Here is a 23,555-nt window from a genome sequence, read left to right as displayed (position 1 = left end):
CATGCCTGGATTGTCAGTTGAGAGCTTCTTAAGCTGGTGGTAGGGCCATAGTTCCGAAACTCACCGTTAAATCTAATGTCAAAAGTGGGAGTAATTAATGTTATGTAGCATCACATCGATAATTCGAACAGATCCATGTAGGGAATGTGAGCTCTGAAGCTAAAGGCTTCTGTACCGGCGTCGAATGTCTACCTGTCCACAGTGGACGAAGGCATAGCCGCCTGAAGAAAAAGTAAACCGAACCTAAAGGTACTCCGACATATCGGAGTACGTAGGGGCTTGTCAGGGCTGGACTGTGAAGTCGGCCACCACTCTAGTGCACAGTGGGTAGAAGAATGGGAAAAGAGAGGAGGCGGTTTAAATTTGAGGTAGCGGTCAGAGGTAGATGGCCTAAGCCATCCGTTTCATACAAGAGCTAAAACACGAGAGATCCAGAGGCAGACGACACAAAGCCATCAGTTCTCTTCCTGAAATAAATGACAATAGAATGAAAATCCCAGGCCCTGCAGACCAAGGAGCGGCCAGAAATCGCCATGTGACGCTTGTGTCACGCCTTTTACCCGATCGCAGTGTGGCGCCTATGACCGTTTTTGTTAGTAAATTACCAAAAATAATAGTGTCTGCCTATACCACGTATCTGTCTGGCATGTAGGCTCTGAAGGAACTCATGCTGGACATGTAACTGAAGAATGTGACAAAAAAATTTACAATAAAATTTGGTACTTCAGTGCTATGATATTCCCATACTGCCTTCCCCTCCTAATCACTTTTCAAGAGATTCTATTCCCTGACAGAGAGCACCTGCAGACCAAAATGAGTGGTTCGAGAAAGGCTAAACTTCACGACTTCATCTACTTTATGGTGCAGCCTCATTAACCACATTTCATAGTTCTGAACTCACTTAATTATAAGGGTCGACAAGAGGGTTTCCATTGGAAGACCCTACAATGCGAAATTGCTACGCCAATCAAGCAACATCGCCTAGAGCACTGAGGTAATCACCTTAATGACTCAGCAGGTCGAAGATACCCGTTTCGTAAAACACCGTTTCCCGCTGCATGAAGAAGTTCATAACGGGCTGCTGCCCCTTCTCTTCTGACAGGATAGAATTTTCACGACCTTTTCTGAGGGCTCGAACGCGTGATAATCGAAGTCAGTACTGTGCGGGGGGGGGGGGGGGGAGTGGGGGAGGGGGATGAGCGACTGTCTGATGGATGAGACTGGCTTCTCCGATCAACCGGCGTCATGTGCCGAATCGCGAATAGCACAGAACTTGGTTCAAATTTCTACAAACGTGGTTTTCGATGTACGTACAAATTCTTTATTCTTCGATGTATATCTATTAGGGTTTGTACTTCAGCAGCTAAGAAAAGAACAACAGCACGTTGTTCCTGTTTGGACACATTTGGTAAAAACATTTTTATAGTTCAAATTCACGTTTTCGTTTTTACCGCATGCATGTCGTAAAGACACAAAGGCTGCACTAATGTCTCGCTAATATGTCGCTGCTTGTGTACTGGCAACAGAATATGTGCAACGACGCCCTCAAACGGGAGCCTTTTTGATCGCTTCTTATATATTTATTGATGGCAGACACAGATGTATCGTCCTAAGGGGGTAACTGATTATGAATGCCATTGGAACCAAGGTGCGTGGGTACCTGTCCTGGAAAGTTATTGAAATGCTGTAACAAGAGCAGCATTGTTGTATCGATAACGTGTATGATAACCACTACAGTCCGAATAGTAGCCGAAAACTATTTTCACGCATACTGGTTTTTCTTCCCCTTCTTCTGCCTTACAACAATGATCTCTCATATCCTACGTGCAGTATCCATCCAAGGAAGTCAAAAGTCACAATAGGCGAAAGGGACAACAGGTATCAGTATAGATTTGATTCCCTCTTTCACATAGTTTGTTCATAAGACAGAGCACAAGCCCTTAAGTACAAATTTTATGATGTAGATAGAAATATGAATAACATTTCAGCAATTTGTCAGTGGGGTACGATCTTGAAGAACTAGTTAATCAGGTGGCATTCTGCCTGCAGTCGAGACACAGGACTTACAACGCAACTGATTATTTATCTCAAGTGGTCACTATTAGTAGATGTTCCATCAGTATTGGTAGATGGGTAGTCTATTTTTCTTAGTGGTTTTATCTTTATGTTAATCCATGTGCTGCAGTAACTGTTCTTTTTATTTTCTAGTTTTTATTTTTTCGCTTTGAACCGGGAAAGCTACCTAATCTGTAAAAAACAGTAATGTGATCTGATTTTAATTCCATTCGTGTGACAAACGGAATATCAGTCCATTGTTTACTCCTTGGTATAAAAGTGATGGCATGTAGTAAAATTACGCCATTCTTATATTACTTTGTTTTGTCAACACGAAGTTCTCTTTTTTGAGCGTAGTTGACAGTTTCGAGTCATCACTGGAGAGTGTACGTTACTGATCCGTCTCTAAATAGTACCGCTACCCTAGCAACAACTTTGGGGATCTTAAACTATCTTACAGTGTCTACAGCTCCAGTTATATCCTCATGCTATTCTTCAGTCCATTTTTAGGTCCGAAGATTAAATTTATTTACTCATACTTGTATATTTTGAACCAAAAATGATTTTTAGCCAGTACTTCCACAATTATTTTTCCCATTATCTTGTGAATAATTGCAGTCAGTAATTTACGAGCGTAATATCTCTGTCAGAGACTCTAATACTCCTCACCTACACATAATATATCATAGGGGAGACCGCTGCTAGTTGGCACAGATTTTGGTTGCTCTACGGTTTTGTGCAATACTTGGAGCGATTCTGGCGAATGCAGCGGATAGCTTAAGGTTACGGCAATATCATGTAGAACACAGTAGTTAGATAAGTATCTAGGTAACCACAAAAACACTTTTCGTAAAAGCTTGTAACTACGTCAACTAACTGCTGGTGAGGGGTTAGTTGGCGAACACTACAAGCTAGTTGACATAAGCTGATATGCTTCGGGAAACCTACACAGAATACAAAAATTTTCGAGGAAAAACATATCATGTTATCACACATTCAGGTAACTTCCTTTTCAAACAATAAATTGTTCAAAAAATAAAGTCCTGATGAAGCAATAAAAAATAAAAATTTTGTCTGCTTATATGCATAAACAACGATTTGAACTTAAATGTGTGAGCAAACAGTGAATTCTTCAAGTAAAATTTATTCTGCTTATTATTATAACTACCCATAGTTACTAAAATACAATTAGTTCAATGTTTTAAATCAACCACAAATGTAGGAGTTAGACCGAATGATCCTTGTCTAGCCATTTCCCGTTATTCCCCTTCTTGATCGCGGTGAACAGGACAGTTTCATAGTCATGGGTTTCCACAATCTTCACAGGGTAGCAACAGCGAGAATAGTAGTTCATCAAAGAAACTCATTTATACGGAACTCAGGGTGATCCGAAGACCTTTGATATTAAGTGAGATTAGTTGCTGGTCTTCTTCGATGTGACCTGCTGGTATCTTTTCGAGGTTCTCCGAGATTCGTTGGAACTGTCGAATGAAAACTCACACCATCGCTTAAGCAGGAGGTTAAGAGTGAAAGCTCTTCCTCATTATGGGTTCTTCATCGTCTGAACTATCATTGAGCGATGCCAAGCTCCTGCAATTTCTGGCACATATAATATCTGACATGTAGTCAGTAGAATCCATAGAAAAATGTTCAAATCCACGTAATCTGAGATTTTTTTCCTTCGATTAGTAAACCTTCGCCATGTCACACTTTTTGACTGAACGGTCCTTTTTCTTCTTACTGACCCTTGCACAAAGTTTGAGTTCTTTTAGGACTGGATGTTAGACTAGCAGTAAACCTTTATTTTCTGCCGTGATTGGATTGTTGTCGTGTTCCAACAAAGGGGGAAGGACCAATTTCTTCTGGGGTGATTTGTATTTATTCATTTTTATAGAAATTGTTCAATTATATTAAACAATATTGGAGGGATTATTTTGCATCAGTGTGGAGTGAGTTGTCTTAGGAATGTCAATCGACCCCATAACGTGCTATGCCGAATAGCCTCACGGTGATGCCAAACATCATTATAGAAGATTACGATGCATGCATGCAATCTGAGTTAACAACTCTTTCGAAGAGCACCTTCTTCAGCTCCTCAATGAGATCTACAGGTTTACCAGAACAAAAAATGGAACAAAATGTTACAAAGAAAACATTTATTCGTCATTCAGAGAAACGATGTACATTAATTCGTGAAGCTTCCCAGAAGAGCGAACTTATGGTGGATGCTGCTCATTTACAAGCACACCCCACTAGTACGATGACAGTGCTCTCATTCCAGGCACCAGGAAAGAGAAACTGTGTGCCAACGAGCCACTTCTGCCAACTAAGCCCGGTTTCCCTTACTTAACAGCAAAAACTGACACTGGTGAATGTAAACGGTAACAGAAGCTAAGACGTTCCTTAACGCAACGGACAGCAAAAGTGCTGCTTGCGAGTTAACTGCGAGTGTGTCGTTGATATCTGACTACCCATTACACAGGTCTGCAAAAGAATTTTTTTTGTCAACTCCATGAGAACTTTTTACTGAATTATATGTTTTAGAATGCGCTGATTTCAGATGTTAAGCCCATTGTTTATATCATCTAAGGTTTTTTTGCAAATTCCAACACAAAAAATTGGTAAAAGCACTTGTTTATTCAAAATTATCTAACATAATATTTTTTTTACAGCCACTGAAACATTATTTTGAGACATATAGTTACAATATTATACTTATTCATGTGATTATGAAACCTTTCCGTCTTTTCCTTGATACTTCGCCAAGCCCTTTTCCGATTTCTATCTTCAGTTTCCCGCTTAAGCATCCCACAGTAGTCAGCAAGCATAGTGACATCCCATCTTCCTTGGTACCGTCACTCGATGTCACGGACATCCTGGTGAAACAGCTCCCCGTGTTCTTCACTGTAAGCTCCCAGGTTTTCAGGATAACTGTCTATGTGGGAGTGTAAAAAATGGACCTTCAAGCTCATCTTGCAGCCTTGAGCTTCGTATATTGCTAGCATCCGTTGAACAATGGATTTTTAGTCAGGATCATTAGTATATCCTAAAAACTTTTGCACTACATCCTTGAATGATGTCCAAGCTTCTTTTTCCTTCTCAGTCATACTTTCCACAAAGAGCGTGTCGGTTAAATGTTTTCTTATGTTGGGGCCAGTGAAAACTCTCTCCTTCAACTATTCTTCTGACAGCTTTGAGAATTTTCTAGACAGATATTTAAAACAGTCCCCATCCTTTTGCAGCGATTTTACAAACTGTTTCATCAACCCCGTTTGATATGGAGATGGGGCAACAAAACCTTTTCTGGTGGTACCAAAGTGGTATTGATACCATTTTTCTCCCCAGGTTTTAAAGTTTCTCGGGGTGGTCAATCACTTTTAGTCCACTGCTGTTCTCTGGCTCTACTATCCCACAAGCTTAGGAAGCATGAGTGCCTGCTGACCCAAAAGAATAGTGAGAATTTGATTTTTTCCAGTATAGTGGCCAAATCGTTAAAGTTTTCGTCCATATGCACATAATGTCCCATTGGAAACCATGCCAATTTATTTCCATTGTGCAATAATACTACTTTAAGACTAGTTTTGGATGAATCAATGAATAGGCCCCATTCGGATGAGTCATAGTGCATATCAAAGGAATGCATGTGTCCGTCAACATCATCGCAAAAAAATAAATTCCTTCCTTTGAGAAAAACTGGGTAAATTGTTTTTCTCGGTGTCTGTGCCATGAAAATGAGGTGCCAGATGATAAAAGGTTTTTATTTTTAAATCTGTAACCTAACATTTCGTCTGCATGTATTGAAAAACTTAAATTTCTTACTAGTTCATTGAGCTCACTTTGGGAAAATAGTTGAGGACTTTCATCTCCGTCAGAAGAAAAACTTGAGCTTGATTCACCCTGAGGAGGTAATGAAACTTCGTCCTCCAACTCACTCGTGTATTAATCCAAACTGAAAGGCTGCTGTGGGATAGGTATTGCAGAGCTACTGGGCATTGGACGTATAGCTTAGTCAAGGTTAGGATAATTTATGCTTCTTTTGTTTTTTGAACTGAATCCGTTTACGTCAGCTGAGCAGAATTAGCAATTAGAGGTATGGTTGTTCTGCTCACGCCATATCATACGAATTCCAAATCGAAATGCATTTTTCTTAACCTTCAACCACATACAAAGATCTTCTTCACATCTTCTACTCAACTTATACGGGGCCCATGGTTTATCTTGATCACAAAGTTTTAATTTAGAGTAAACAAGATAAACTTTACTCAAAAAATCACTTATGTTTCTCTGTGGACTTTTAATAGGTATTCACCAAAGATATAACAAAAACTGTTTGGAGAAATAACACAACCTTTTGTGGCCATGGCCGGCCGGGGTGGCCGAGCGGTTCCAAGCGGTACAGTCTGGAACCTCGTGACTGCTACGGTCGCAGGTTCGAGTCCTGCCTCGGGCATGGATGTGAGTGATGTCCTTAGGTTAGTTAGGTTTGAGTAGTTCTAAGTTCTAGGGAACTGATGACCTTAGAAGTTAAGTCCCATAGTGCTCAGAGCCATTTTTCTTGTAGCCATGACTAGACAGTAACAGCAGTACTGTTCACCTTGAATAACAATACATCTACTGAGAATTTCTCTTCATTTCATGCGAGATACAAATCGTCATTTGACTTGTCGCAACACGATAAAACTGAGCAACAAGATTGTTTGCATTTGATTCTGGCGCCCAGGAGTTCACGGTAAAATCTGCAAGTGTAACAAAGAATAGTACACACTGTAAATTTTTTAATTTAAGTTTATTTTATCAGTTATAATTGATATAATTTTTAATAATTATTAAATTAAAAATACTTAGGTTTATTACTACTCAACATAAATAGTGCAATATACATAAAAACCTATGTGATAGAGTTTTTTGAATATTTTTCCTGTTTTTGGGAGGTTAAAATCCATAAAAAAATATAAAAAAATCCTATGCAGTTTTTTAGTTGCAGACCTTTGTTATCGATAGCTTCACCATCTGGCGCGTATTACTTCCTTGTTATCGCTGCCCCGGCTGGGCTTCAAAAGCGGCTGCTAGAGTTCCAGAGGGAAAGATGTTCGACCAGTGCAGAGGAGGCAGTTTATGCGTAGTGTTCGCGCAGTTTGGAGCCGGGGCCAGCAGCAGTGCTAGGAGCAACTGACACGTGGTTCGGATCTGCACATCGTCCTTTCCTGGTCGTCGTTCACTATTCTTCGCCGGGACTGGGTGGAATGTAAGAGGCTATGTTGGCCTGTGCTGTGCGTATCTGGCTGTGCAGCCTGTGCACCGATTTCCCGCTCCGTAAGTTGTCTGAGCTGATCTTTCGCGTTTATACTGATTCAGTCGTCATGCACGCCTTTGTCATTTGCCTCTGTGTGATCCTACGACAAATTTACTGTCGCGCCTGCTTTGTGTGCAATTTTTTTGAAATGACTTGGCTTAATCTACTAGGAGAGGCAGTTTCTAAGAATTTGCCATAGTGGATTATTCTTAAATTGACATGTTCATGTAATGTGAGTTTATCACATTCTGCCCGACCTTAGGCTGTAGAGTTCATGCAGCGATTTGTATCGTGCGGGCACGCTGGGTCAAAGTTAGTGCTGTTTTTAGTGGTGTATGAAATTTGGTGCCTTGCGACATATCTAGTGGTTATTGCGATTTGTGTGCCCTGCATTCACGCATAATTATATCAGGGGCCTATGCATTATCTGCTTTTTAAAATTTGGCGATTTTTAAATAGTTTTATGTGAGAGAACAAACTTTTTCTGTATTTTAATACTTGTTTTCACTATGTTTGCTGTTCACTTTTTGAACACAACTTACGACCATCTTAGAAATAGAAGTGATGACACTTTCTGCAGGACCTGACCATCGTTTTGCAGGACAATGCTCAAGCACGTACAGCGCAAGCTGTTACTGATTTGCTTGAATGATAGGATCCCTACGGGCTATACCACCAGCTGCAATCCCCTGACTTAAGCTCTCCTAAGTTCAACTCGATTTCTAAGCTGAAGAAAACACTTCACGGCATTCGCTTCAGAACTGCTACAAATTCGTCGGGCAATAGACCGCGCACCTCGAACTGTGAACGCAACTGGCACTGCTAACAGTATCCTACGTCTTCCACATCGCTAGCAACGAGTTATACACAATGCTGGTGACTGCTTTGAAGGTCAGTAAAACTTTAAAACACATATCTATTCTGTACGAGCTGTAAATAAATAGTAGCTACTATTGAAGTTCCAACTCTCGTGCATATATTCTGCAGGAAATGTTTAAAATGTCTCGTATCTCTTGCTCTTCAACAATCCACGTGGGCTTAGAAGACAATACATTTACAAAGGACAGGAAAGTAATCCCATATTCATACCAATTCCAATAATATTATCAAACGATTTGGAAAATCAGTGAATTGAACTGCATGCAAAGTTTGATGTCTGAACAGTGAACTGATTCGCACGTGTTCCTACCACGTTGTGAACTGAACAAAGAACTAGCATTCCGCACACGAAATACGATCGAGAAGAACTTCTGAATAAATCTGGAAAACCCCGAAATGTATAACTACACAAAGGCAGCAATCTCATCATCATTCTGGAGGATGACGGTTGAGTATGTCTTTTTCAATGTAAGAAGACAAAGTGTCCGGACTAAACAGTTCGGGGCACATGCATGCGGTAGCACGGAGGATAGCAGAGCGTTTCCACAGCGGCGGGGGGGGGGGGGGGGGGGGGGGGGGGGAAGCTGTATCCTATTCACAACCATGCAAAGTCTCTCAGACTGATCCCCAAACCATACAATACTATTGGCAAGCTAGTATCACATTAACTCAACTCAAGTAGGACAAGCATTACCCAACTGAAGATAAAGCTGCTCTCTAGCAGGCGGAAGAGTGGCAGTAGGGTCTTTGGAACAAGCATCGATATGCGTATGAATATATGGAGTATATGAGAAAGAACTTTATAACTTTAAAAATGCACGTATTCACTTAAGTTACAGTGTTATGATCTAATTTCTTAAAAAAGTCCATAACGTTTCTTAACCTTATAAGTAAGCAAGTTCTGTGTGACTTCCATTGGTTATGCGGAGCATGTTTTATCTGAAACGTTTCTCTTGCCAAACGCGCTGCACAACATCAGGCGTAACTTTTTAGATTGCATTGTAAATTCTAGCTCTGAGCTCTGACCGAGAAACCCGCAAGGGTAGACCAAACACGGTATACTTGATGAATCCCTGAAACAAAAAGTCAAGAGGTATGAGTTGCGGTGAATATGAGGGCCATTCAGTAGGAGCACCTCAGGCCATCCAGTTACCTGGAAAGTCGACATGTAGAAATCGTGGATGTCTGAGATTCAACCGTTATCTTAAAACAAACAAAACACTCCTACTGTATATGGGACGAAAAACTCTCGAAAAGCAGCCCGGATCGATTTCATTGGACTGTTCATAAAACTTTGTTTCACTTGTTCTACGACGTCAAATAAACGGGAACGACCCGAGTCTATACAGGGTGTTACAAAAAGGAACGGCCAAACCTTCAGGAAACATTCCTCACACACAAATAAAGAAAAGATGTTACGTGGACATGTGTCCGGAAACGCTTAATTTCCATGTTAGAGCTCATTTTAGTTTTGTCAGTATGTACTGTACTTCCTCGATTCACCGCCAGTTGGCCCAATCGAAGGAAGGTAATGTTGACTTCGGTGCTTGTGTTGACATGCGACTCATTGCTCTACAGTACTAGCATCAAGCACATCAGTACGTAGCATCAACAGGTTAGTATTCATCACGAACGTGGTTTTGCAGTCAGTGCAATGTTGACAAATGCGGAGTTGGCTCTGAGCACTATGGGACTTAACATCTATGGTCATCAGTCCCCTAGAACTTAGAACTACTTAAACCTAACTAACCTAAGGACAGCACACAACACCCAGCCATCACAAGGCAGAGAAAATCCCTGACCCCCAAATGCAGAGTTGGCAGATGCCCATTTGATGTATGGATTAGCACGGGGCAATAGCCGTGGCGCGGTACGTTTGTATGGAGACATATTTCCAGAACGAAGGTGTCCCGACAGGAAGCAATTGATCGGCGTCTTAGGGAGCACGGAACATTCCAGCCTATGACTCGCGACAGGGGAAGACCTAGAACGACGAGGACACCTGCAATGGACGAGGCAATTGTTCGTGCAGTTGACGATAACCCTAATGTCAGCGTCAGCGTTGACCACGTCACTGTATGGAGAGTGCTACGGGAGAACCAGTTGTTTCCGTACCATGTACAGCGTGTGCCGGCACTATCAGCAGCTGATTGACCTCCACGGGTACACTTCTGCGAATGGTTCATCCAACAATCTGTCAACCCTAATTTCAGTGCAAATGTTCTCCTTACCGATGAGCCTTCATTCCAACGTGATCAAATTGTAAATTTTCACAATCAACATGTGTGGGCTGACGAGAATCCGCACGCAATTGTGCAATCACGTCATCAACGCAGATTTTCTGTGAACGTTCGGGCAGGCATTGTTGGTGATGTCTTGATTGGGCCCTATGTTCTTCCACCTACGCTCAATGGACCACGTTATCATGATTTCATACGGGATACTCTACCTTTGCTGCTAGAACATGTGCCTTTACAAGTACGACACAACATGTGGTTCATGCACGATGGAGCTCCTGCACATTTCAGTCGAAGTGTTCGTACGCTTCTCAACAACAGATTCGGTGACCGATGGATTGGTAGAGGCGGACCAATTCCATGGCCTCCACGCTCTCCTGACCTCAACCCTATTGACTTTCATTTATGGGGGCATTTGGAAGCTCCTGTCTACGCATCCCCGGTACCAAATGTAGAGACTCTTCGTGCTCGTATTGTGGACGGCTGTCATACAATACGCCATTCTCCAGGGCTAGATCAGCGCATCAGGGATTCCATGCGACGGAGGGTGGATGCATCTATCCGCGCTAACGGAGGACATTTTGAACATTTCCTGTAACAAAGTGTTTGAAGTCACGCTGGTACGTTCTATTGCTGTGTGTTTCCATTCCATGATTAATGTGATTTGAAGAGAAGTAATAAAATGAGCTCTAACATGTAAAGTAAGTGTTTCCGGACACGTGTCCACATAACATATTTTCTTTCTTTGTGTGTGAGGAATGTTTCCTGAAAGTTTGGCCGGACCTTTTTGAAACACCCTGTATAGGGCAGCCATGTATGCTGCAACTGCCTCTAGCGCTTGCGGTGGCGCGATGCTCTACTAGCGTACTACCTGAGTCACAACTTGATCTACTTTCCTTCAATATGACACCAAGACCTAATCTGTAAGTCGTAATTTTCTTTTTTATGCACTCATTACAGAATGAAAGGTGTCCATAGCAGACAGCTTTCAATGTTAATTCACAGCTATGTGTCGTCTTCGATTTCTACCACTGGCATCGTGTGGATGCCAAGTTAGATGTTTTCTCCCCCCCCCCCTTCCGCCCCACCCCACACACACACAGGGTAATAATGCCCCAGACTAGTCTGGATCCATGGTACAGTTCATGTCTAGAATAGCCATTCGCCCGCATGAAGGTGTTTCGATCAACTAGTTGACACGTTTCCATTGATCGGCGGTAAAGCCTCGCGATTCCGTGTCCATTACAACTCCAACTGACAATCTCATTGGGTCAACGTCAGAACATCTATGGGTGCTTGCTGTGGAGCCCCATGTACATCAATGTATGCTGAAAGATGTGCTCGCACGATGCTCTGTTGTCAGATGTTCCACAAATCATTGCTTTGCAGGGCGAGAAAGGTTCTAACCTCCACATTCTGCAAAAAGGTGTGGGTTTCCAAACGCTTCTTTCCTACTCGTGGTTTGTCCATCCGTTGCTCACTTTTCACAGATGTTCATGATAACAGGACACCAGATGCTTGACTATAGCATTGTGCCGTTTGTCAAATTCGAGTCTATTAGTGGATTCCCATATTTGCCGTTCGTGTAGCAGCCAGGTAGAATGAACCAGTTGTTTCCTCACCGGCTCAAGAAATTTTCACCCCAGAGCGCACGCGCAGATGCATCTTCAAGCAGATAGCGCGGCGTTAGAGTCATGTGCTTAACCGTACACGCACACTCTTTACGCGACCACATGGAAGTTTCAAGCGGTTAGAGTACGTTAACGTGGGTGAATGTAAGGATGTGACTCGGCGTGAAAAAGGGACAATCGTGATTAGCATTACCCCTAACCCTACGGTGCTTCAAGTGGCTGGATTTATAGGCATCAGGCGGCAGACTGTTCAGCGTGACAACAAGTAGGCATCTAACACACGTGGGCACGAAACACGACTTCAGAATTGTAGTCAGAAGAAAATCCTGACAGAGGGACTGGAGAGCCGTTTCACGGCTTGTGAATCGCCATCACTTCGTAACACGACAGGAATTGCTGTAGGCAATGAATGAAGGTCCATCCCCACCTGTTAGCAAGAGAATACTGCGACGAGAACATCATGCAATGAATTTTTGGAGTCTGTCAGCTCGCACGAGGCGATTGCTCACACAGACACAGAGCTGCGTGTCTTCTGTGGGCTGGCAACCATCGAATGTGGACCGTAGCTCACAGGTGGAACGTAATGTTGGCTGACAACTCATGTTTTTGCCTGTATTCAAATGATGTACTTCGTCGACGGCACGCAAGGCCAGACGAAGCCTCATAATTCGGATGTGTGCAAGACCAGGTTCAAGCCGGCTGTGGGTCTGTGATGTTTTGGGAGTTTTCCTTTATCATGAACTGGGCCCGCTCCTGTGGCAACCACATACATGAACTACCATCTTTATTTAAACATTCTGAATGATCAGGTGTCGTCTTCCAGTCATCTTCATACTGTGTTTCCTATTGATACCGCTGTTTTTCAAGACCACAGGAAAGTTGATAGGGCCGGAAGAATGGGTGACTGATTTTCTAAACACTCCCTGCCCTATTAAATCTCGACTGGCTTCGGAAATACTGCCACAAACCTCATCGAAAATCTGGGCATGCTCAAACAGAGTGTAAAACGCAGACATCAGCTTCCTCGCGATGTGGAGAATTTACGTGATTAAATTTCGATAGTGACTTAACCTAGATGCTCATATCTGCACAACCGTGTGGATTCACTTCCTAACGAAATACGGGGCCTATCAAGTCGATGGGCGAAATTACGTGGTACCGCATTCAGTACATGGCAGAGCGTTTCCACGGCGGCAGGGGGTAAGCAGTATGCATTAGTTTACAAGTCATGCAAAGTCTCGCAGATTAATCCCCGAGCCATACTTCTCCAACTGAGGCTTATCTTTTTTGGCCTTACCGCGTTAAATGCTCGCAATGCCACTGGGCAATACGCAATCTCGCGGTGGCAGGTGGTCATAATGTTTTGCTAATCTGTGCGCACTCGATAATAATTTAGCATCTTTGTACATGTCAGACTATCACGTCACGTCATAGATTAGGGCAAATGATCAATTGAGTCTGCACCTACGCATCTGGAAATCATTGGCAACTTAGAACTAACCACACGGTTATATTCCACACAATAGAGTGAACACATCATATCACTGAAACACGGTTAACTACACAGATACCGCGGCACTGTGGAATAAGTCTCAGCTGTGGGGAGCATTAACATGTCAGGCTGCGCCGGCTGCCTGGGTAATTGGATGGCGCCCTGCCGCGAGCGAGTTGTGGTTTCGGCCATTGGGCGTCCGCCACACCTCGGCCGCTTGCTAATTAATTAGCCGGCAGATCCCGCGCCGGAATGTGGGTTCCACGAGCGGCCGTCGTCTTCCACACTTGGCGACGCTCGGCTCTCGGGCCATCAGCGCTAATAGCTAACCACAGTGTGCGATCCCGTGTCGGCACGTCTGCGGTGGCGGTCCCAGCATCGGAGATGACCTGACAGATTGTGAACGGACACAACATTCGAGGCAATGTGAACTTGTCTCACCCTCGTGCTGAGACGACGCTAATATTTTTGTTTCTTTAACTTGAGTCAATGATCAGACTATAGATTTCAGTCTGTAACAACCGTCTTCGTATCTTTCATAAGAACGAAATCAAATCCAGTTGCTGTAAAATGTAGATTAAATTGCGAAATAATGAAAGGGTCCTAATTATATCATATAGAAACACACCCGATTAAAAAAGGAGACTCATATTGCCATAATATGATTAATCCAAATTGATATCTTGAAAAGACACAAATCATATGAGGTTGGTATTATCGAAGTAATATAGTTGTACATTACAGAAAGGACGTGAACTCTACAAGGGTTGTTCGTTATACATTCGCTTGCTGTATTCCAATCCCTGCCTCTTCTGCAGTCTGTACTCTCTACAGATCCCTCTAGGACCATCCAGATTAATCGCTGACGTGACAACAGATATCCTACCATCCTGTCCCTTCCTTTTGTCAGTATACCATACGTTCCTTTCTTTGCCAATTCTGTGGAGAACTTCTTCATGCTTTATCTTATCAGTCAACATAATTTTCAACATTTTTCTGTAGCACCACACCTCAAATGCTTAGATTCTCTTCTGTTCCCGTTTTTCCACTGTTCATGATCAACTATCGTATTTGTCAAATTTGTGTACAGTGTGCTCCTCAGCTACATTCTCATACATTGCCACTGTATACATATTGGACAAATATAAATGGACGATTAAGTAAAGAACTTACGAAATAGTTTTTTACCAAACTGCATGGAAGTACGATATCCTACAACTGTTTACATGTTAATTAATAACGCTAAGACCGCTCATCAACCAAGGTAATTTATTGCTACCTTAAGATGTGATTAATCCGTAAACAACTTTGTCTTAATATGTAATTATTAAAGTTATGTGCTTTGAATATCTTGAGCCTATATAAAATATACCTAACAACTATGGAAATGGGGAAAGGGGGGGGGAAGGATGTGGCGTAGCCGAGGTAGATAAGAACTCGTGGTATACTTACTATACACGATTTTTAAAAGTTGTACCTAGAAAAGTGCCTATTCCTCACGACATTCATTTCCATAAGATATCCTTTGCCTCTTCATTTATCGCGATGGTTATTTGCTCTGCATTCTGAGACATTGCTTTAAACAGTTTCGATGTATCGATACAAGCTCGTTTCCACTACCTTTGCTTAATCGTTGAGACAGACTAAGTCTTTCACGTGTTCGTTTGCACTCGGCTGGTAACATTCATCCGCGGTATAGGACATGGGGTCCTCCTAGTTCAGACATGGAATGATTAAGTCAAATAGGCGGTTGGGATCAGCTCAATTTATCCACGGTGATGGCTAGCTTTACGTGGTGATATTAGTTTGGAAATGTTTGTTTGCGTCGCATTCAGCTTGATTTGGTCTGACAGTCTCTTGAATCACTTGTTCACTCTCAGACTAAAGACTCAATTGGATTCAAATTATTTTTCTGCGAATAACGGTGTTTAGTTATCTATGACGAACAAGCAGATCGTTAGGGTCTCACGAATAATCGTCAGGAACCCTTAACACAAGAGCAAATGCGTTCCTCAGCGGATGAGTACTTGAAAAAGGTAGCTATTAGCTATTCTCAGCAGGTGTGGGAGTAAGCAGGAAAAGAACAGAAATTCTGGAACGTACAAAAGCATATGAATTTCACACGTGAAAAAGGAAACAACACGTCGATAAACCGTAAGAACGTATGAAAACACAGTGCCACTGGTGACAGGCGCGGAATCTGCTTGACAGCCGCCATTCACTTGTCATCAAGCACACGCGACACACCAAAAAATACAAGTAACATCTCTGGTTGGCGCGAATCTTGACTGACGGCCGCGACGACGACAAGCAACAGGCGTTTCAGACGCTACGCTTGTACTACCCTGGGCGTTCATACGCGCTCACGTCTTTCTGCGCAGTGTAATGGGCTATCGGCAACTGGTTATGCACGACATATTGACTTACTCCACTCAGTGTTATTGTATATTCAGAATTGTTAACCTCTCACAGATATTTTAGTGTTTTGATTAGTACGATATGATCAACGTTAAGTAGCGATGTAGAAGGCTTGACAACTGAACTTATACAACATATATACAAATAAGTGGTTAACAGAACCATAATGCAGTGCATTTTTAAAAATGATTGTCACGGATAAAATAAATACACCGAGAGAAAGTCATTGTGAAAATCCGCGATACTAGTAAGTTTCAATACTGGATTAATAAAAGTTACAAAAACGTTAACTTAATGATTTTAATTCTTCAGATTTCTTCACTCCCACCCCCCTCTTTCTCACAGGAGCACAATGCACAGAACATTCATAGAACCACGTGAAACTGTCGAAGTATCCTTCTTTGGGATGTTGCTCAAGATGTTGCTCAACTCGCGAGCGAAACAGGATTGAATGTCGGTTATGTTATCAGACCGTTGATACGTCGACTTGTAGGTTCGTATCGATAACACGAAGTCTCTACACCTGTAATGATTTTCTCCCAGAAAACAATTACCTCCGTTTTACATTACACTCAAGTCATGGCATACATCCGTACGTAGTTATTTTTGTTCTGGTGCCAAGATACGAGGAACAAACTTTGCGCACGCTTATCTCTTCTTGAACATTTGATTTAGAGATGCTTCTCCATTGCAGTTTGTGACACAAGGTTGACACACCACTTAACACAATCTGCTCACAACCGACTAGTCGAAAGCACATACATTCTTTACAGTAGTTAATTCAAGCTGCCACCGTGGTTACTGCGAGGATGTTTTTCACACGCTAGGAATAAATCAGACTAGAAACGTTTCGGACGAAAGGTGTATATCTACACATACCATAAAGGTGGATATACATTTGCATGTGTGTAAGTTCCACGTCTCTTCCTACACCACTTGGACCGATTCAAACAAATACACAATTTACAAACATTACTTATTGCCCGAAAAGAATCTCTGTGAGCTTAAGATGCAACTACGTATCAAACGGGTGTGGCTGGAGGCGAAAAAGCAGCGTAAGTTAGGAGGTGCCAATACCCAGATGTCATTCATCCAGTATTAGAAAGTGAGAGCACTTAGTGACTTGCAGCAAATGTTACACATAATTTCAAACATTTGCGAATCTTTATCTCGCTGGTAACCCCTTTTTACGAAAGTAAACAGTTTATCATTTACTACACTTTCGCTTTTCGTCCACTAAAACTGTCATACACGAATTTTTATTTATTACTTCTTTACTACTAACTTTATTCAAAACAAATTTCGCAGACACTAAACACTTATACCACTGTATGTACCTGCAAAATAATATCTTTTTGCCACGCTGGGTAGCCGCTCGGTCTGAGGCGCCTTGTCACGGTCCGCGTGAGTCCCCTCCATCGGAAGTTCGAGTCCTTCCTCGGACATGGGTGTGTGTGGTTGTCCTTAGGATAATTTAGGTTAAGTGGTGTGTAAGCTTAGGGACTGATAAACTTAGCAGTTAAGTCCCTAAGATTTCACATACATTTGAACATTTGTTAAATATGTGTACAAACACGTATGAAATGTGTGAAATATATGTGACACTTACATACGCGGATATAGCCACTGGCGAAAAGCTCAGCCTAAACACCTGCTACGATTTTATTCCAACTTCGCACTTACATTATTTATAATGTATATTGGGGGTAAGAACAACCAGATTCCTGCTGGGTGAGATAGCGAAGGGCTGAGGAGAAGGAGGGTAGAAAGAGAGGGGGAGGCAGGAGATTGACACAAATAGTGAGAGGAGGAGACGGACAGCGAGAGGGAAGAGAGAGACAGAAACAGCAGGGAGAAAGATACTCAGAGAGAGAGGGGGAGAAGAAGAAATTGGAGAGAGGGGAGAGGAGGAGATGGATAGAGAACGGAAAGATTAGTTGGACAAACAGAGGTGGTCGGTGGAGATGGACTAATAGGAGACAGGAATAAACTGATGTCCGGGCGACGCCAGGAACTCAGCTATGTTATAAATTCAGAGAAACCAGTTGTTATGGGAACTTTAAAAACAAAGATACACTAACATGGATCGGCATATTGTGTGAGTGAAATTAAAGTTCATCTAAACAAATGGAGCTTGCGACCCTTAACTACAACGCGTAAAATTTTTAGACACAGTGTTTGCACTGACCCAAGCATATGCCGGAAGCAGTCTTATAGCTATGTGGACTCAATGTTCTTGAAATCTAGTTTCGGAATACGCCTCAGTCTGTAGACCTCTTCACAGTTACAAACGTAATTTCGTGCGCTCCCAAGCTTACAAATGCATTGTTTTCATCACTGTAGTATCGTAGTTAGGTGTAAGTTATTTTTACCTTCGGAAACGTATTTTAGCTCACCCGTTACGAAAATATTTTGCAAATTTACCAGATGCGTGACGGTAATGAGTCACAGGCATATAGGGTTTTTTCTTTCAGCCTTATCATAAACCATATTCTGTTCGCCAAATGTATTGTCTGCCACAGAGTGCAGGATCTCTTTTCTAAGTCTTCTACAGCAACGTCATTTGATTCATTCCCCATCTGTTGTTTATTGCTACTTGATGCGAAAGTCTTTATTTTGTTTTCAGTTAGCGGCAATCACAGTACCCTGGTAAATAAAAGCGTATATTTATGTTTTGTTGTTGATGGCAAAATTGTAAGATTGTGCGTTAAGAATAGTTTGGGTGGTGGTATGTTTTCTAAAACAGGTAGAGTAGTATGAATATTTACAGGCTAGGTATTATCACATCTGGCGGTATAATTAGTTGTCACATCATCAAAAACAACTTGAAACAAAACCCAACGGCAGTCGACAGATTAGGAGTAAAACATCTTGCAAAGAGCACGCTCAGAATATTAACAAATGCCTTGTGGAAGTAGGTCTGACAGTAAATCGAAATTAAAAGATATCATTTGATATCTTTTATTTCAGTTAACAAGTCAGCTATACCAGGTGAAACAAACTAATAAGGAATTAAAATCCTACTCAACGAAGGGAAGTCCCAGTTCTCAGCCGACAATGTCACACTACTTCCCTAGAAGTGTAAGGCAATACCCTAACGACCTGTCTATAGATGATGAGCCCATCAAAATATTAAGACATAGAAATCTGTGTCTGGATAGGTAGCGTGGATATGGAAGAAATAAAAGGCAAGTGAGTCTGCGTAGACCACAGTATCATCACAGTTGAAGCCCACCAAGCTGCATTACAAACTCTATGAACAGCAAAACACATCTGTAGTGTGACCATCGCAAGATTCTACAATCAACTGTGTGGATAAGTAAGTACAACGCTGACACGCTGATAAACTACCCAGGTCCTAATAATACTCATATGATGCAGTCAAGACGTACCAAATTCCCACTAGTGAACTGGGGAATGTGTCAGTTTTGGTCGGGAAGTGCAACCGTCCTATTCAGTCATAAGGAAGCAGAAAAACACTTCATGGTCCTTACCATTAAGGTAGTGTGTAGTATAACAAGAAACCGAAAACATGGCCACTAATGAAAACATACTGCCTACAAGGGAGTAGTCGCTTATAAAGCGGAATACAAATAGTTGCAGAAACAACCAAGATCTACGAGCTCACGTGAAGGTGAGACATTGTATACCTCAGCCAAAAAAATCAGTATGTTACAGTAAGATTTGGAAACTACATTCGAAATAAGATTCTCCGTCAACAAAATAATATGTGAAGAAAAATATGTATTTACAGAAACATGATGATTAAACAGTGATTTACTAACCACCACAACATGAATGGACGTAGCTTGGGTAGTTGAAACCACTTCTCAACTTTGACGTCCTGGGTCGGTGAACCACGAAGGTTGTAGCGATCGGACGGCTCCACACACGCTCCGACACTGCACAGGGGCTGGCAGCGGCTCCAGCCCACCGCGCGGAGTTAACTTCCCCGGTCCGCAGCAACGGACCGCCTCCCATCATAATGCCGACAAATCTAAAATAGTCGTCAGTGGAAATAACACCAACTACATACAACCTGGCAAACACTTGCACGAAGACCTGGACGGTACGGTACAGTAACAAAGCACGCACGAAGACAAATCGGGAGTCGATGCACACACACACAACCGACTCATGAACGATCAGCGAGCCAAAACGCGTCGTCCAGTATGACGACAGACCGACGATCCACCACGAGCGCGGCCCGGCTCACGTAATGAGTGGCGGCAATGGTCAGGTGAGCCACGTCGACGCAGACCTCACTGCTGCTCCAACCCGACTGCACTAGTGCCGCATTGCAACTCCCCGACCGGCGGGTCCACACTGTGCTCCAGACGCGTTCCAACCCACTAGCACACACGAACTCTCGACCAAAACTCGCTTACGACAGACAACGACCGGGAAGTAATAGCAGTCGAGCGAACATACTACGAGAGGGGATATACCGATATGCGCTGCTAGCGCCGGTCACGGCCCGGCAAAGCAGCAACTCAGTGACAGTAGTAATTTAAATTAACGTAGTGAGGTGGAAGTACGTTAAAAACAGGGTGTAAAATACATGATGGCGGGAAAACGAGCCACGCACGGCTCACTCATGTTTCTGTCAATACATACTTTTTTTCACCCGTAATTTTGTTGTCTAAGAATCTTATTACGAATGTACTTTTCAAATGTGACTGTAACATACTGATTTTTTTTGCCTGAGGCACACAATGTGACTTTCTCGTGAGCTCGTAGATCTTGGTTGTTTATGCAACCATCTGTATCCTTGTTAATAGCAGTCTACTATCTTGTAGGCAGTATATTTTCATTAGTGACCATGTTTTCGGTATCTTGTTATCTTATACGTTACTTTCATGCTTAGGAAAATGAAGTGATTTACTGCTTCCTTACGTGGGAATTGGTATCATTGTTAGCTACCGCATTTTAGCCAGTTACATTTCCAGACCCAAACTGACACATTGCCCAGTTCACTTGTGGGAATTTGGTATGTCTTGACCGCATCATATGAGTATGATTAGGACCCAGAGAGTTTACCAGCGCGTCAGCGTTGTCCTTCCTTCTCCATACAGCTGAATGTAGAATGTTTTGATGTTCTTACTAGAGACGTGTTTTGGTGTTCATAGAGTTTGAAAATGCTTCAATTGTGATGATATTATGGTCCACGCAGACTCACTTTTTTTTTATTTCTTCCATACCCACGTTACCTATCCAGACACAGATTTCTATGTCTTAATATTTAAATGGTCTCGTCATCTATAGACAAGTCGTAGCGTATTGCCTCACACTTCCAAGGAAATATTATGAGATTGTCGGCTGAAAAGCTTGGACTCCCCTTCGTTGAATAGGATTTGAAATCCTTGTCAGTTTGTTTCACCTGGTATAGCTGACTTGTTAACTGAAATAAAAGAAATCAAATCAATTCTTTTAATTTCGATTTACTGTATAACCTAGTTCCACAAGGAATTTGTTAATATTCTGAGCGTACTCCTTGCAAGATGTTTTTCTCTTAATCTGTCGAATGCCGTTGGGTTTTGGTTCAAGTTGTTTCTGATGATGTGACAACTAATTATATCGCCAGTTGTGTTAGTACCTAGGCCGTAAATATTCATAGTATTGTAGTTCTTAGATTCTGTGACGTTTTACTTTAAATGAAAACATATCCTGCTAGATACTATGGGTTTCCTCATATATAAGAATCTTAAGGGATTTTGTGCGTATATAACATGAAGAAGCTTTGCTTCATCAGAACTCCTGATCTTATTAGTGATTTTGCATGTTCTGTTGTAAACCTATGGTGTTAAATAGTTTTGTGTCTAACAAATATGTATACATGTTCTAGTGTGCTGAATGTACACAGAGATTTGGTTTAACGCCACTACTTTTATTTTTAAGTGATGTTTTGATCACTTGTCACTTTCTGTAAGCATGCTTTGTGCACTTTGATATACAATACCTGTATATTACGCAGGGGCCTGAAGATGGTGTTTTGAAATGCTGAAACTGGTAGCTTTCAAAACAAAATAAAATAACATCTTACGATGCACGGCTGTTGGTGAGTTTCATTGACATTGACAACTACTTGATCAGCCTATGTCCCCAATCCACGATGGACCAACAGACACCGAAGTTAAGCGTTGTCAGGGTTCTCTAATGCTTGGCTGGGTAGCCATCCGGTCTGATGGGAATTTTAGCAAGCGGGATGCACTCAGTTCTTGTGATACCATTTGAGGAGCTACTTGAGTGGGAATTAACGGCTCTGGTAACGAAAACTGACAACGGGCAGAAGAATGGTGTTCTGATCACATGGCACTCCATAGCACTCGGTCAGTATCGTTGTGTCTTCAGCGCCTGTTCGGATGGAGTTTAGTTTATATTTCGGAGTACTCAAAATTCTGTCGCAGCATTAAAATGTCATTACCCGAAGTTAAAAACGGAGGATGCATTGGAATTGACTTACTAGTATCAGAATTAATTAAAAAACATTAAGAGAAGTCTCAACAATATGTACATCAAATTATGACTGCATGACTAATGTAAAGTCCTCATAGACGCGTTACGCTGCGGGTTATTACCTACAATAAACAAAATATTTACTATCACATACTGTGATTCCAATTTGCAGTTGAAGCGATAGTGGACATAATTGGAAATGGAGCGAGCGTCCTTACAGATTAAGGCTGCTGTAAAATACGATTGTAGTGTGGAACTCCTGTCCAACGCTAGTGTGCGTTGCGAACAGTATCAAGTAATAACCTAACAACCCCAACTAATAATTTCAATAACCATTTTATATTTAACTATCTACATTACACAATCTCTGTAGTTAGCAATCTCATTAGAACCCAGTGTTTGAGTCTCTATCCAGCACATGGTTTTAACTTGTCACAAATGTTCATCGTAGCGTAAAGGCGTTTAAATAATATACAACCAATTTAAGTCAATTTGTGCAGGAGGTGTTCTACTTGCCTCTATAATCTCTAGGCTTGAAAGAATTTGCCTGTTACCGATCACAATTTACTTATTTCCATTAGGCCTTTCACAATTTAATTACTTCCACTAAGCATTTAGAAGGTTTAAACCTCCGTCATCGGCTTAATACGACAGGTATTTCTTGTGTTACGACTTTGGGATAACCTGTAGCACTACCTCCAGTGTTCACAGGTTATCTCAAAGTCGTAACCAACGCAGACATGTTGTAATAATTTGCGTAAGTGAACCTGATGATGGAGGTTTAAGCCTTTGAAACGGGTCGTGGAAGTGATAAATTGTGACTGTTAACAGCAATTTCATTCTTTCAATCGTTATCAGTTACAGGAGTTCAGAAACCAAAACTTGCCTAGTGTGCCGCTAGGTGACACAAACTGTATCATCTGCTTTTATGTGACCTTCAGTTATAAGTCAGGTGGTCCCTCCATAGCGAAGCTGACAAGCTTGGTGGAGCAGAATGCCGTGGTGTCCTATTTTTGTGTTCGAAAGGGAAAGCTCGCCTTACTGAAAAGGAACAGGCGGCGACCCGCTGGCTCCCTTTGATCTCTCATTTTGAG

This window comes from Schistocerca piceifrons, chromosome 4 (assembly GCF_021461385.2).
Source record: "Schistocerca piceifrons isolate TAMUIC-IGC-003096 chromosome 4, iqSchPice1.1, whole genome shotgun sequence".
In the NCBI taxonomy this organism is placed as follows: domain Eukaryota; kingdom Metazoa; phylum Arthropoda; class Insecta; order Orthoptera; family Acrididae; genus Schistocerca; species Schistocerca piceifrons.
This window is presented reverse-complemented; position numbering follows the sequence as displayed.